The sequence below is a fragment of the Panulirus ornatus genome, chromosome 71 (assembly GCF_036320965.1).
Source record: "Panulirus ornatus isolate Po-2019 chromosome 71, ASM3632096v1, whole genome shotgun sequence".
In the NCBI taxonomy this organism is placed as follows: Eukaryota; Metazoa; Arthropoda; class Malacostraca; order Decapoda; family Palinuridae; genus Panulirus; species Panulirus ornatus.
Genome location: NC_092294.1, coordinates 15,495,013 through 15,509,003, shown reverse-complemented (window position 1 = coordinate 15,509,003; position 13,991 = coordinate 15,495,013). Strand labels below are relative to the sequence as shown.

General features: G+C 41.0%; 1 long non-coding RNA gene across 2 annotated transcripts in view; it reads left to right on the top strand.

Moving 5' to 3' along the window:
* LOC139747921 (uncharacterized) overlaps positions 1–13,627 on the top strand; it is a 40,423-nt gene extending 26,796 nt beyond the window's left edge. For both annotated transcript variants that reach the window (XR_011712467.1, XR_011712466.1), the window contains one exon: positions 13,550–13,627. This is a non-coding gene — a long non-coding RNA (uncharacterized lncRNA). The remainder of the gene's footprint in view (positions 1–13,549) is intronic.
* The last annotated feature ends 364 nt before the right edge of the window (positions 13,628–13,991 follow it).

Sequence of the window (13,991 nt, the reverse complement as noted above, 5' to 3'; positions counted from 1 at the left end):
CACTGTGGCAAGTCTACCTATACCCCACTGTGGCAAGTCTACCTATACCCCACTGTGGCAAGTCTACCTATACACCACTGTGGCAAGTCTACCTATACACCACTGTGGCAAGTCTACCTATACCCCACTGTGGCAAGTCTACCTATACCCCACTGTGGCAAGTCTACCTATACACCACTGTGGCAAGTCTACCTATACACCACTGTGGCAAGTCTACCTATTACCCCACTGTGGCAAGTCTACCTATACCCCACTGTGGCAAGTCTACCTATACACCACTGTGGCAAGTCTACCTATACCCACTGTGGCAAGTCTACCTATACACCACTGTGGCAAGTCTACCTATACCCCACTGTGGTAAGTCTACCTATACACCACTGTGGCAAGTCTACCTATACCCCACTGTGGCAAGTCTACCTATACACCACTGTGGCAAGTCTACCTATACCCCACTGTGGCAAGTCTACCTATACACCACTGTGGCAAGTCTACCCTATACCCACTGTGGCAAGTCTACCTATACCCCACTGTGGCAAGTCTACCTATACCCCCACTGTGGCAAGTCTACCTATACCCCACTGTGGCAAGTCTACCTATACCCCACTGTGGCAAGTCTACCTATACCCCACTGTGGCAAGTCTACCTATACACCACTGTGGCAAGTCTACCTATACCCCACTGTGGCAAGTCTACCTATACCCCACTGTGGCAAGTCTACCTATACCCCACTGTGGCAAGTCTACCTATACACCACTGTGGCAAGTCTACCTATACCCCACTGTGGCAAGTCTACCTATACCCCACTGTGGCAAGTCTACCTATACACCACTGTGGCAAGTCTACCTATACCCACTGTGGCAAGTCTACCTATACACCACTGTGGCAAGTCTACCTATACCCCACTGTGGCAAGTCTACCTATACCCCACTGTGGCAAGTCTACCTATACCCCACTGTGGCAAGTCTACCTATACCCCACTGTGGCAAGTCTACCTATACCCCACTGTGGCAAGTCTACCTATACCCCACTGTGGCAAGTCTACCTATACCCACTGTGGCAAGTCTACCTATACACCACTGTGGCAAGTCTACCTATACCCCACTGTGGCAAGTCTACCTATACCCCACTGTGGCAAGTCTACCTATGCCCCACTGTGGCAAGTCTACCTATACCCCACTGTGGCAAGTCTACCTATACACCACTGTGGCAAGTCTACCTATACCCCACTGTGGCAAGTCTACCTATACCCCACTGTGGCAAGTCTACCTATACCCCACTGTGGCAAGTCTACCTATACACCACTGTGGCAAGTCTACCTATACCCCACTGTGGCAAGTCTACCTATACCCCACTGTGGCAAGTCTACCTATACCCCACTGTGGCAAGTCTACCTATACACCACTGTGGCAAGTCTACCTATACACCACTGTGGCAAGTCTACCTATACCCCACTGTGGCAAGTCTACCTATACACAACTGTGGCAAGTCTACCTATACTCCACTGTGGCAAGTCTACCTATACACCACTGTGGCAAGTCTAGCTATACCCCACTGTGGCAAGTCTACCTATACCCCACTGTGGCATGTCTACCTATACCCCACTGTGGCAAGTCTACCTATACCCCACTGTGGCAAGTCTACCTATACACCACTGTGGTAAGTCTACCTATACCCCACTGTGGCAAGTCTACCTATACACCACTGTGGCAAGTCTACCTATACTCCACTGTGGCAAGTCTAGCTATACCCCACTGTGGCAAGTCTACCTATACTCCACTGTGGCAAGTCTAGCTATACACCACTGTGGCAAGTCTACCTATACCCCACTGTGGCAAGTCTACCTATACTCCACTGTGGCAAGTCTACCTATACCCCACTGTGGCAAGTCTACCTATACCCCACTGTGGCAAGTCTACCTATACCCCACTGTGGCAAGTCTACCTATACCCCACTGTGGCAAGTCTACCTATACACCACTGTGGCAAGTCTACCTATACCCCACTGTGGCAAGTTTACCTATACCCCACTGTGGCAAGTCTACCTATACACCACTGTGGCAAGTCTACCTATACCCCACTGTGGCAAGTCTACCTATACTCCACTGTGGCAAGTCTAGCTATACACCACTGTGGCAAGTCTACCTATACCCCACTGTGGCAAGTCTACCTATACTCCACTGTGGCAAGTCTACCTATACACCACTGTGGCAAGTCTACCTATACCCCACTGTGGCAAGTTTACCTATACCCCACTGTGGCAAGTCTACCTATACCCGAACAGCCACAGTGTTTACTGAGGGAGAGATAAGAGGATCAAGTCTTATTTAAAGACAAATGAAGACACTAGAGGAAGATCTAATGCCTTATGAAGGGAGAATGGAATTCCTTTTAACCAGTTATAAACTCCTCAACTCCGCCATTCTGGAGAATAACCCTATATATACATATTCATTTTTTTTTCACCCCCTTTGTCCCTTTTTTCCTATCCTGGTTGTACTTCACGACAAAGACTACTATTACTGGCTCCTATCCAGGAAGCTCTTTGACGTCCATATGTCACTAGGCAATTGGAGGGAGGGATAGAGGATGGTTAAATGAAGAAAGAAAAAACCCAAAATGACTAGGGATTTTTTTTTCTTCCTCAATTTTTCCCTGTCGTTTCCAGAGGAGTTTCGAGACGGACATAGCCAAGTGCTCGGGGGTGTGTGTGTGTGTGTCATTATATGTACAAAATACACCACTAAGTCTTCCACAGTGGGTATTTTGCTGCCAGTGTGTGTGTGTATCAGGCATGAATTTGTGGGTTTGTGGTGTTCCATTGTAACACTGTAAAGATATGATTTTTTTTTTTTATATATAAACCCACAAGAACATCTGAAATTGGAGCTACTAACGAGTGATTTGGAGTTTCGTTGCTATTACTTTATACACAAATTTACGTCAAAAGTTTTCCGGGTCGTAAAAAAGTGGGAGGGATTTCTTATTACAATTATTTTGTAGTCTTTTTCGACAAAGCAAACATAATATTCAGGCTCAAATAGTTGACAATATATATATATATATATATATATATATATATATATATATATATATATATATATATATATATATATATATAATGAACTGGAAATAGTGAATAAACGCATATATGTAAAGTATATATCAATTTCTATAGTTATTCACTTAAGTCTATCTTTCCCATTTAATTCAAGCTGTCCTTCATTAAGTGTTTGATTAACTATTTACATCCAGCAATAACAACGGCAGGTCATTTGCATACGACTAATTAACAAGCTGCCTTTCCCATGGATTGCCTTAGAAAGCCTCGTTAGATGCAAAATGGAATAATTGTTACTTTTGTAGTGGGTGACCTCAAAACTCTAACCACACCCTCACCTCCAAGGGGGTCCTTCATGGACGAGATGTATATATATTCATTTCCTTTTAATTCACATTCATGTCGCCCTTGAGCTAAATTAATAAGAGTCGAAGGTGCTACTGAGGTCTAAGACTTTGGGCCATTTTTGAATGTTATCTTTGATGACCAAGTCAGTGAAGCGAACTCCTATCTCTTGCTCTCAATGTTTCCTTTGTTTTTTGAGTTTTGAAGACTGAAAAACACGTTTGAGAAAGGATAAGGGGGGAAATATTGATATAAAACCCTTTTATACATAAAGCAATCATCATTTATAGACGATATATAAAGGCATATAGCATTATAAGAGTCATATATGAGGCTAAATATCAAGAACATTGCTTTATCTACGATCTCGCATGGAAAGGCATAAAACAATGGAAAGAATAGAAAAAACACCCAATCAACGTCACTCATATTTGAGACCCCCCTTGAAATAATCATATACAAGATAGAAGGGCTTTCTCTCCCCCAAATTTTCTTTCTTCTTTTTCCTAAGTTTCTAAATCGCTAACAAGGTAAACTTATGTATCTATGTTGTTATCTATGTCTTCCTACCTATTAAGACTGTGTCTTACCTCAACATGTTCTCCCAGGAAGGCAAAAATGACCTGGTAATTAAGTACTTTCCGTTTTCTATGCCACATTTTTTAAAGAAATTGAGAGTTGGATTGTATAAAAAAAAAATTCTGCTTATTTTATATTAATTTCTTTTAGATATTAAGTGACATAGACTCACACAGACTAAAAATATCGTAAGTGGGTTTAGGATATTACATTATAAACTTGTAATGGATGGATCGTAGGGTCAATATTCTCCATTAGCGAGTACAAAATCCCTTTAATCAACTCTAAATCTTAAAAGAACTGGACAACAAAGCATATCTGTCAACACGGTGAATTATATCATCATTACCTTCAAAAGGACATATTTTTTGTCTCATCCTTACTAAATCTATATCAAAAATAAACTATATATTAAGTTCTACTCATGCGTCTCACTAAACATCCACTTTTAGATTCAAAATAACCTATAATTCACGTTCTATGCTCGCATCCGACTAAAAATCGACCGTTCGACCCAAAAATCCTAAAAAAATCCGGATAGCCATTGTTTACGTTTTACAAAAACTCGAAAGTCTCTTGTTTTAAGGGGTGGATTTCCTTGGCTCTCGTCACCGTTACCCTTTTAGGCTATCCTAAATAAATTTGAATGTCTGAGAACATAGTAAAATACAAAGAAAAAGAGCTTAAATAGGATTTCCTAATGAAAATACGAGTTTGAGAATCCCCTTTTTCAAATCATTGCCAGTTGTTTCTATCGGGTTGTTGAACACGACCCCGCGAAATACAACCCCTTTAAATAAGTTTAAAATAAACGAGCGGTGCGTTTAGTAACTACAAAAGCAAGGCTAGAGGGGTAGTTTTAAACGGGTGTGGGAAGAGAAGTGTCAAAAACTTGGGCGTCAAGATGGAGGAGGAGTTGAGCGGCGTGTGTCTGTGTGTGCGGGGCCCACCGGCCCGGCCCCCTGGTGGTCGCCCTCCCACCAATCACGCCAGCTCAGGTGCACCCGCCACCCACCCACCCCCTACCTCCATGTCAATATCTATCTCTATTTTTCCCCATCTAAATCTACCGAGAAATGCGTCTCTACCGCGTCCAAACTGACGCCAGCCATTGCCTCCGAGCGGCAGGGAGGGTAAAGACGCCTGCGTCGCGCCTGGAAATGATAAATATTTATGATTTATCGCTGGATGGCACCTCCCCCTCCCGCGAGCCAGATCCGCTTGGCGCCATACCGACCAAGATGGCGTCCGGGAATTGTGTCAACAAATGTCACCCTAAATTGGGAAAAGATTGAAAAACGCTGTCTATCCACTGAATAATATGAATTATACTTTGATGAATTGATCGCTAGGGTAGTAATTGACTATTCCTCTCAATATCTATAGAATTAAAGCTTTGATAACGCGTAATAACAAGCATTTTGCTATACGATTGGAGATGACTGATTGGGTTTTTTCGTTATCCAACACATTATTCATTACCAGCAAAATGACAGAGACAGTAGATAGACAGATTACTACCATGGCTAGACGTGGGACAGGCGCTGTCCACTCATTAAACCCCATCCTGTGTAATCTTATCTTTCAATTTTGTGAAGAAATTACGTCCGTGGCTTAATCCATCATAACAACATGTATTCAGTAAATTACATTATTACTTTCCATATATTGGGTCATTCATTATCTAATGTAATTCTCTTTTTTAATTAAGGCCCTGGGAACATGTGCTCTGGATGGAAACGTCGAACTGATATATATATATATATATATATATATATATATATATATATATATATATATATATATATATATATATATATATATATGCTTTCTCAGATGCCCAGTCCTCTGTTCTTAACGCTACCTCGCTGAGGCGGGAAATGGCGAATAATATGAAAAAGAAAAAAAATATATATACATGTATATATGTATATATATATATATATATATATATATATATATATATATATATATATATATATATATATATATATATTCTTTCTTTTAAACTATTCGCCATTTCCCGCGTGAGCGAGGTAGCGTTAAGAACAGAGGACTGGGCCTTTTTTTTTTTTTTTTTTTTGTGTGTGTGTGTGTGTGTGTGTGTGTGTGTGTATGTGTGTGTGTGTGTGTGTGTGTGTGTGTGTGTGTGTGAAGCCCAAACCCAGACATTCCTGTAAAATATACGAGAGAAAAAAAAATAAACTGTTTTTGTCCCGTATGCAAATGTGTTATCACTTTGCCACATGCAAATGAGTTTACCCCTTAACCCTTTATGCAAATGACTCTATTAAAGACGCTACGGATCTCGCCCATTATATATTCGTTGTACGACACATATCCTTTAACCCAAGACAAATTATGAGATTGGTTTGTGAAATATATAACGCAAAAGGTTTTTTTATTATTTTTATATCAGATTATATAATGACATTATGATTTGAAGGATTACACACACACACACACACACACACACACATATATATATATATATATATATATATATATATATATATATATATATATATATATATGTATATATATATATATATATATATGTATATACATGTGTATGGGGGTGGGTTGGGCCATTTCTTTCGTCTGTTTCCTTGCGCTACTTCGCAAACGCGGGAGACAGCGACAAAGCAAAAAAAAAAAAAAAAAAAAAAAAATATATATATATATATATATATATATAAATATATATATATATATATATATATATATATATATATATATATATATATATATATATATATATATATATATATATATATATCCTTTTTTTATACTATTCGCCATTTCCCGCGTTAGCGAGGTAGCGTTAAGAACAGAGGACTGGGCCTTTGAGGGAATATCCTCACTTGGCCCCCTTCTCTGTTCCTTCTTTTGGGGAAAAAAAATGACATAGAGCGTTACAGATGAAGAATGGAACCAAGATTCTCTGTTGCCCGTAAGAAACATGGTCTGTTGCCCTCAACAACAGACGTGGTCTGTTACCCCCCACAACAGACGTGGTCTGTTACCCCACAACAGACGAGGTCTGTTACCATCCAACAGACGAGGTCTGTTAACCCCCAACAGACGTGGTTGTACCCATCAACAGACGTGGTCTGTTACCCCACAACAGACGAGGTCTGTTACCACCCAACAGACGAGGCCTGTTACCACACAACAGACGTGGTCTGTTACCCCTCAACAGACGAGATCTATTACCCCACAACAGACAAGGTCTGTTACCCCACAACAGACGTGGTTGTACCCCACAACAGACGAGATCTGTTACCCCCAACAGACGTGGTCTGGTACCCCCTACAGACGAGGTCTGTTACCCCACAACAGACGAGGCCTGTTACCACACAACAGACGTGGTCTGTTGAAGCTACTACATACAGACCCCCCTCTCTCTGCTTGAGGTAACAGCGACAGACACACTCGTCTGCTGCGCAATGTAATTCTCTGTGTCACACTTTGATCTGCTTATTTTCTTTGGGTGTTGCCAATTCTCACAATTGCCTGTACCGGATATCCTGTTTGGAGTGAACTCTATATGCAAATTAGACCTAAGAAGGTATATTTTGCTTTACTTCCATCTCCCGTGGATGACAGCCATGAGGTACACAATCTATATAGCTGTGAACTATGGGGTGATATAGGAGAGCAACATTATAACCAATATAAGTGAAAAGCTGATGTTCAATATCTCAGATAATCTTAAAGCTAAGCTTTGGACAGATTACTAACTGGGTTGATAGTCTCATGTTTTTTTTAAGGTATTCAAATTGGTTAGGATGAGGGAGACGGAGGGGGGGGGGGGGGGGCCTGTACCAGCTGCGGTCATGGGTAGGATGTGTGTGTGTGTGTGTAGTGTCGAACTGCAACCCTGGGGAAGAGGGATCTCTGGTAGCAAGAGGTGACGGTGGCGGGAATGGTGTAGAGTCGAACTGCAACCCTGGGGACGAGGGATCTCTGGTGGCAGGATGTGACGGTGGCGGGAATGGTGTAGTGTAGAACTGCAACCCTGGGGACGAGGGATCTCTGGTAGCAAGAGGTGACGGTGGCGGGAATGGTGTAGTGTCGAACTGCAACCCTGGGGACGAGGGATCTCTGGTGGCAGGAACTGCAACCCTGGGGACGAGGGATCTCTGGTGGCAGGATGTGACGGTGGCGGGAATGGTGCAGTGTAGAACTGCAACCCTGGGGACGAGGGATCTCCGATGGCAGGATGTGATGGTGGCGGGGTTGGTGTAGTACCTTCTTCCCCCTTGACGTGTGGGATGAGGTCCAGGTGATGGTTGGAGAGGTGTGTTTGAGCGCCGCTTGATAAAGTGGTGTGAGAGGGAACCCAAGGATGATCTTGTGTGCTCTTTTGAGCACCCTTTCCCCCCCACAGTGGCTCCTGTTGTGTGGTGGGTAGGGAGGAGGACCCGTGGTGGTGGAGGGGGAGAGGCAAAGGTGAGTTTGGGGAAGAATGGAAGTTGTGTAGATGTTCTTTGGGTCCAGGTGCAGGGAGGGAGGCCAAGTGTCTTGAGTTGTTCATAAGGATGAAGAAACACAAGGATCTCATGTGTGTTCTGTAGGAGGGACTCAGGACGTTGTTTATAAGGATGAAGAAACACAAGGATCTCATGTGTCTTCTGTAGGAGGGACTCAGGACGTTGTTTATAAGGAAACACAAGGATCTCATGTGTCTTCTGTAGGAGGGAATGGAAGGTACTGCGGCGGGTGGCGGCGGTGGCGGCGGCGGCAGACAGCGGCGGCAAGGCGCCACCTCGGTAACGTATAGTCTCACGACGCTCACACACACATACGCAGCAAAGTCTATCGTCCATGGAAGTAGACTTGTACGCAGCACAAGACTGAAGATGGCATTGTCCATGATCATGTTCATGTTGTGGTTGACGAAGATGAGGAAACCCCAGAGACTTTGCGTCTCTCTATCTTGCCATGGGTCAAGTCCATGACGATGGAGTGGCAGTGAGTGACCAAGCAGGTCGTCACTGCAAGACTCTACGTAACTCGTCATGTCACTGTCAAGACTCTATGGAACTCGTCACGTCACTGTCAGACTCTATGGAACTCGTCCGTCACTGTCAGACTCTATGGAACTCGTCCGTCACTGTCAGACTCTATGGAACTCGCCATGTCACTGTCAAGACTCTATGGAACTCGTCATGTCACTGTCAATTCTCTATGGAACTCGTCACGTCACTGTCAGACTCTATGGAACTTGTAATGTCACTGTCAGACTCTATGGAACTCGTCCGTCACTGTCAGACTCTATGGAACTCGTCATGTCACTGTCAGACTCTATGGAACTCGTCACGTCACTGTCAGACTCTATGGAACTCGTCACGTCACTGTCAGACTCTATGGAACTCGTCATGTCACTGTCAGACTCTATGGAACTCGTCACATCACTGTCAAGACTCTATTGAACTCGTCATGTCACTGTCAAGACTCTATTGAACTCGTCATGTCACTGTCAAGACTCTATGGAACTCGCCATGTCACTGTCAAGACTCTATGGAACTCGTCTATGAAATACATTCCTTGAACTCTTCGTTCTGTTGATAGAACTCTCCATCTTGAATGAATTCTTGGAAAGGAGCGAGGCAGTCAGTGATGCCAGACCCAGATGGCATTGGACCTTCAGTTTCGTGACCTCCCTCGCCACACTGCCAATACTGGTATGGAAGGGTCGTCACGCCACTTGGGGTTTAACTACACTGTCAAGTCTCTAATCACCCCACTGGAAACGAACCATTCTAACCCATTGTCCAAGAGGACGCTATCAAATATCTTCGTCTCTCTTTCAAATCAACCAGGGACGAATGGCCATCTATACAGGCATTTTACAGGTTCATAATACACCTGCCTTTTCTAAATTGGACCGTCTCTTTCTCCTTTATTTGTCTAAATAATAAGGTGAATAAAGGCTTTACTAGATGAAAGGTCTTCAATAATACACCTTATGACAGGTGGGGGGAAAGAGGGGTCCCAAAATATGAAGGGTGTGAGTTGGAGGACGTGTGTGTGTGTGTGTGTGTGTGTGTTTTTCTTTTTTTTTCTCTGTATGAACTTTCCCTCTTTCATATCTCGTCATTAACTTTGATGTTGGGTTAATGGTAGTTAATATCTCATCATTAACTTTGATGGTGGGTTAATGTTAGGGGGCCACCATGGTGAGGCATGGCTTCGATCCCCAGTTGAAAGTTTTTTTTATACAGAGAGAGTAGAGCAGAGGACTCGTATTGGATTACAATGGGTTAGGTTGTTGAAGGGTTGGTACTGTGGAAGACGAAGAGGAGGAGGAGGAGGAGGAGGAGGAGGAGGAGGAGGTGGAGGAGGAGGAGGAGGAGGAGGTGGAGGAGGAGGAGGTGGAGGAGGAGGAGGTGGAGGAGGAGGAGGAAGAGGAAGAGGAGGAGGAGGGGGGCGAAGAGGAGGAGGATGAGGAAGAGGAAGAGGAAGAAGAAGAAGAAGAAGAAGAAGAAGAAGAAGAAGAAGAGGAGGAGGAGGAGGAGGAGGAGGAGGAACAAGAAGAAGAAGAAGAAGAAGAAGAAGAAGAAGAAGAAGAAGAGGAGGAGGAGGAGGAGGAGAAGAAGAAGAAGAAGAAGAAGAAGAAGAAGAAGAAGAAGAAGAAGAAGAAGAAGAAGAAGAAGAAGAAGAAGAGGAGGAGGAGGAGGAGGAGGAGGAGGAGGAAGAAGAAGAAGAAGAAGAAGAAGAAGAGGAGGAGGAGGAGGAGGATGAGGAAGAAGAAGAAGACGAAGAAGAAGAAGAAGAAGAAGAGGAGGAGGGGGAGGGGGCCGAAGAGGATGAGGAAGAAGAAGAAGAAGAAGAAGAAGAAGAAGAAGAAGAAGAAGAAGAAGAGGAAGTCGTAGAAGGGGTAGGTTCAGTACAAGATGAAGTAGGAGCACACAAGGTGATGGAACAACGAAATACAATTATAATGAAAATAAATAAAAATAACTGAATTATGATTTTCATTATCCAACCTTCATGGATTACCAGACAGATAAACAGCTCAGCCAATCACGCCACAGGATCAGCACTGTATATATACTTAGCCCAGCCAATCATATTACAGGATTAGCACTGTATATATACTTAGCCCAACCAATCATATTACAGGATTAGCACTGTATATATACTTAGCCCAACCAATCATATCACAGGATTAGCACTGTATATCTGCTTAGCCAATCATATCACAGGATTAGCACTGTATATATACTTAGCCAATCATATCACAGGATTAGCACTGTATATATACTTAGCCAATCATATCACAGGATTAGCACTGTATATATACTTAGCCAATCATATCACAGGATTAGCACTGTATATCTGCTTAGCCAATCATAACACAGGATTAGCACTGTATATCTGCTTAGCCAATCATAACACAGGATTAGCACTGTATATATACTTAGCCCAGCCAATAAGGTCGTAAGTCGTGTCTTCCCAGCTGAGCTGGACACGTGGCAATCAGCTGTGCGATCAGCTGTGTAAACAAACACTCAGCTGGTCGCTTGTGTCATTAAGGGCGCTTTTATCTTGCCCAAGTCATGGCTTGGTGGCCCCTAATGGTCGTGTGGTGGGCACGACCCCCCTGGCATTAAGGGCGTATCCGGCTCAGTTCCCTGTGTACTATGCTGGTTATGTATTTTGTATCATAATGGTTATGTATTTTGTATCATACTGGTTATGTATTTTGTATCATAATGGTTATGTATTTTGTGTCATAATGGTTATGTATTTTGTATCATAATGGTTATGTATTTTGTATCATAATGGTTATGTATTTTGTGTCATAATGGTTATGTATTTTGTATCATAATGGTTATGTATTTTGTATCATAATGGTTATGTATTTTGTATCATAATGGTTATGTATTTTGTATCATAATGGTTATGTATTTTGTATCATACTGGTTATGTATTTTGTATCATACTGGTTATGTATTTTGTATCATAATGGTTATGTATTTTGTATCATAATGGTTATGTATTTTGTATCATACTGGTTATGTATTTTGTATCATAATGGTTATGTATTTTGTATCATAATGGTTATGTATTTTGTATCATAATGGTTATGTATTTTGTATCATACTGGTTATGTATTTTGTATCATAATGGTTATGTATTTTGTATCATAATGGTTATGTATTTTGTATCATACTGGTTATGTATTTTGTATCATAATGGTTATGTATTTTGTATCATACTGGTTATGTATTTTGTATCATAAATGTTATGTATTTTGTATCATAATGGTTATGTATTTTGTATCATAAATGTTATGTATTTTGTATCATAATGGTTATGTATTTTGTATCATAATGGTTATGTATTTTGTATCATAATGGTTATGTATTTTGTATCATAATGGTTATGTATTTTGTATCATACTGGTTATGTATTTTGTATCATAATGGTTATGTATTTTGTATCATAATGGTTATGTATTTTGTATCATACTGGTTATGTATTTTGTATCATACTGGTTATGTATTTTGTATCATAATGGTTATGTATTTTGTATCATACTGGTTATGTATTTTGTATCATAATGGTTATGTATTTTGTATCATAATGGTTATGTATTTTGTATCATACTGGTTATGTATTTTGTATCATAATGGTTATGTATTTTGTATCATACTGGTTATGTATTTTGTATCATACTGGTTATGTATTTTGCATCATAATGGTTATGTATTTTGTATCATAATGGTTATGTATTTTGTATCATAATGGTTATGTATTTTGTATCATAATGGTTATGTATTTTGTGTCATAATGGTTATGTATTTTGTATCATACTGGTTATGTATTTTGTATCATAATGGTTATGTATTTTGTGTCATAATGGTTATGTATTTTGTATCATAATGGTTATGTATTTTGTATCATAATGGTTATGTATTTTGTATCATAATGGTTATGTATTTTGTATCATAATGGTTATGTATTTTGTATCATAATGGTTATGTATTTTGTATCATAATGGTTATGTATTTTGTATCATAATGGTTATGTATTTTGTATCATAATGGTTATGTATTTTGTATCATAATGGTTATGTATTTTGTGTCATAATGGTTATGTATTTTGTATCATACTGGTTATGTATTTTGTATCATAATGGTTATGTATTTTGTATCATAATGGTTATGTATTTTGTATCATAATGGTTATGTATTTTGTATCATACTATATCTGGACTGTAGATTAACCAACTGGTGTGTGTGTGTGTGTGTGTGTATGTGTGTGTGTGTGTCTGTGTGTGTGTGTGTGTGTGTATGTGTGTGTGTGTGTGTGTGTGTGTGTGTCTGTGTGTGTGTGTGTGTGTGTGTGTGTGTGTGTGTGTGTGTGTGTGTGTGTGTGTGTTGAACGCATGATCAACCAATCAAAGACTTACCACTCCTTCTCTAAACTTCTAATCACCAATTAGTCCTAATTAGCTTTTAGAACTACACCATGCAATACAAGAACGACTGAATACAGTAGTGTATTTGTGTGATAACCACAATTTATATAAGTATATAAATTCTCTTTTCAGGGAGAGACGTGTGGCCCCGAGCCGTAAGACCCATCTGATGACCCAATCTGGTACAGAGAATAAACCTTATGGACATTATAGCACTCTTTTCATTCCACCTCCTGCAGGAAGATAATGATAATTATCAGTTATTTAATTCCGTAATTGTCTTTAAGATGGGAGTTTATCTTAAGGGAATAAGAATAATGGTGATGGTGTAGTGATGGGTATGGTGATGGTGATGGTGATGGTTTGGTGATGGTGATGGGTATGGTGATGGTATGGTGATGGTGATGGTGTGGTGATGGTGATGGTGTGGTGATGGGTATGGTGATGGTGTAGTGATGGGTATGGTGATGGTGTGGTGATGGGTATGGTGATGGTGTGGTGATGGTGATGGTGATGGTGTGGGTATGGTGATGGTGTAGTGATGGGTATGGTGATGGTGTGGTGATGGTTTGGT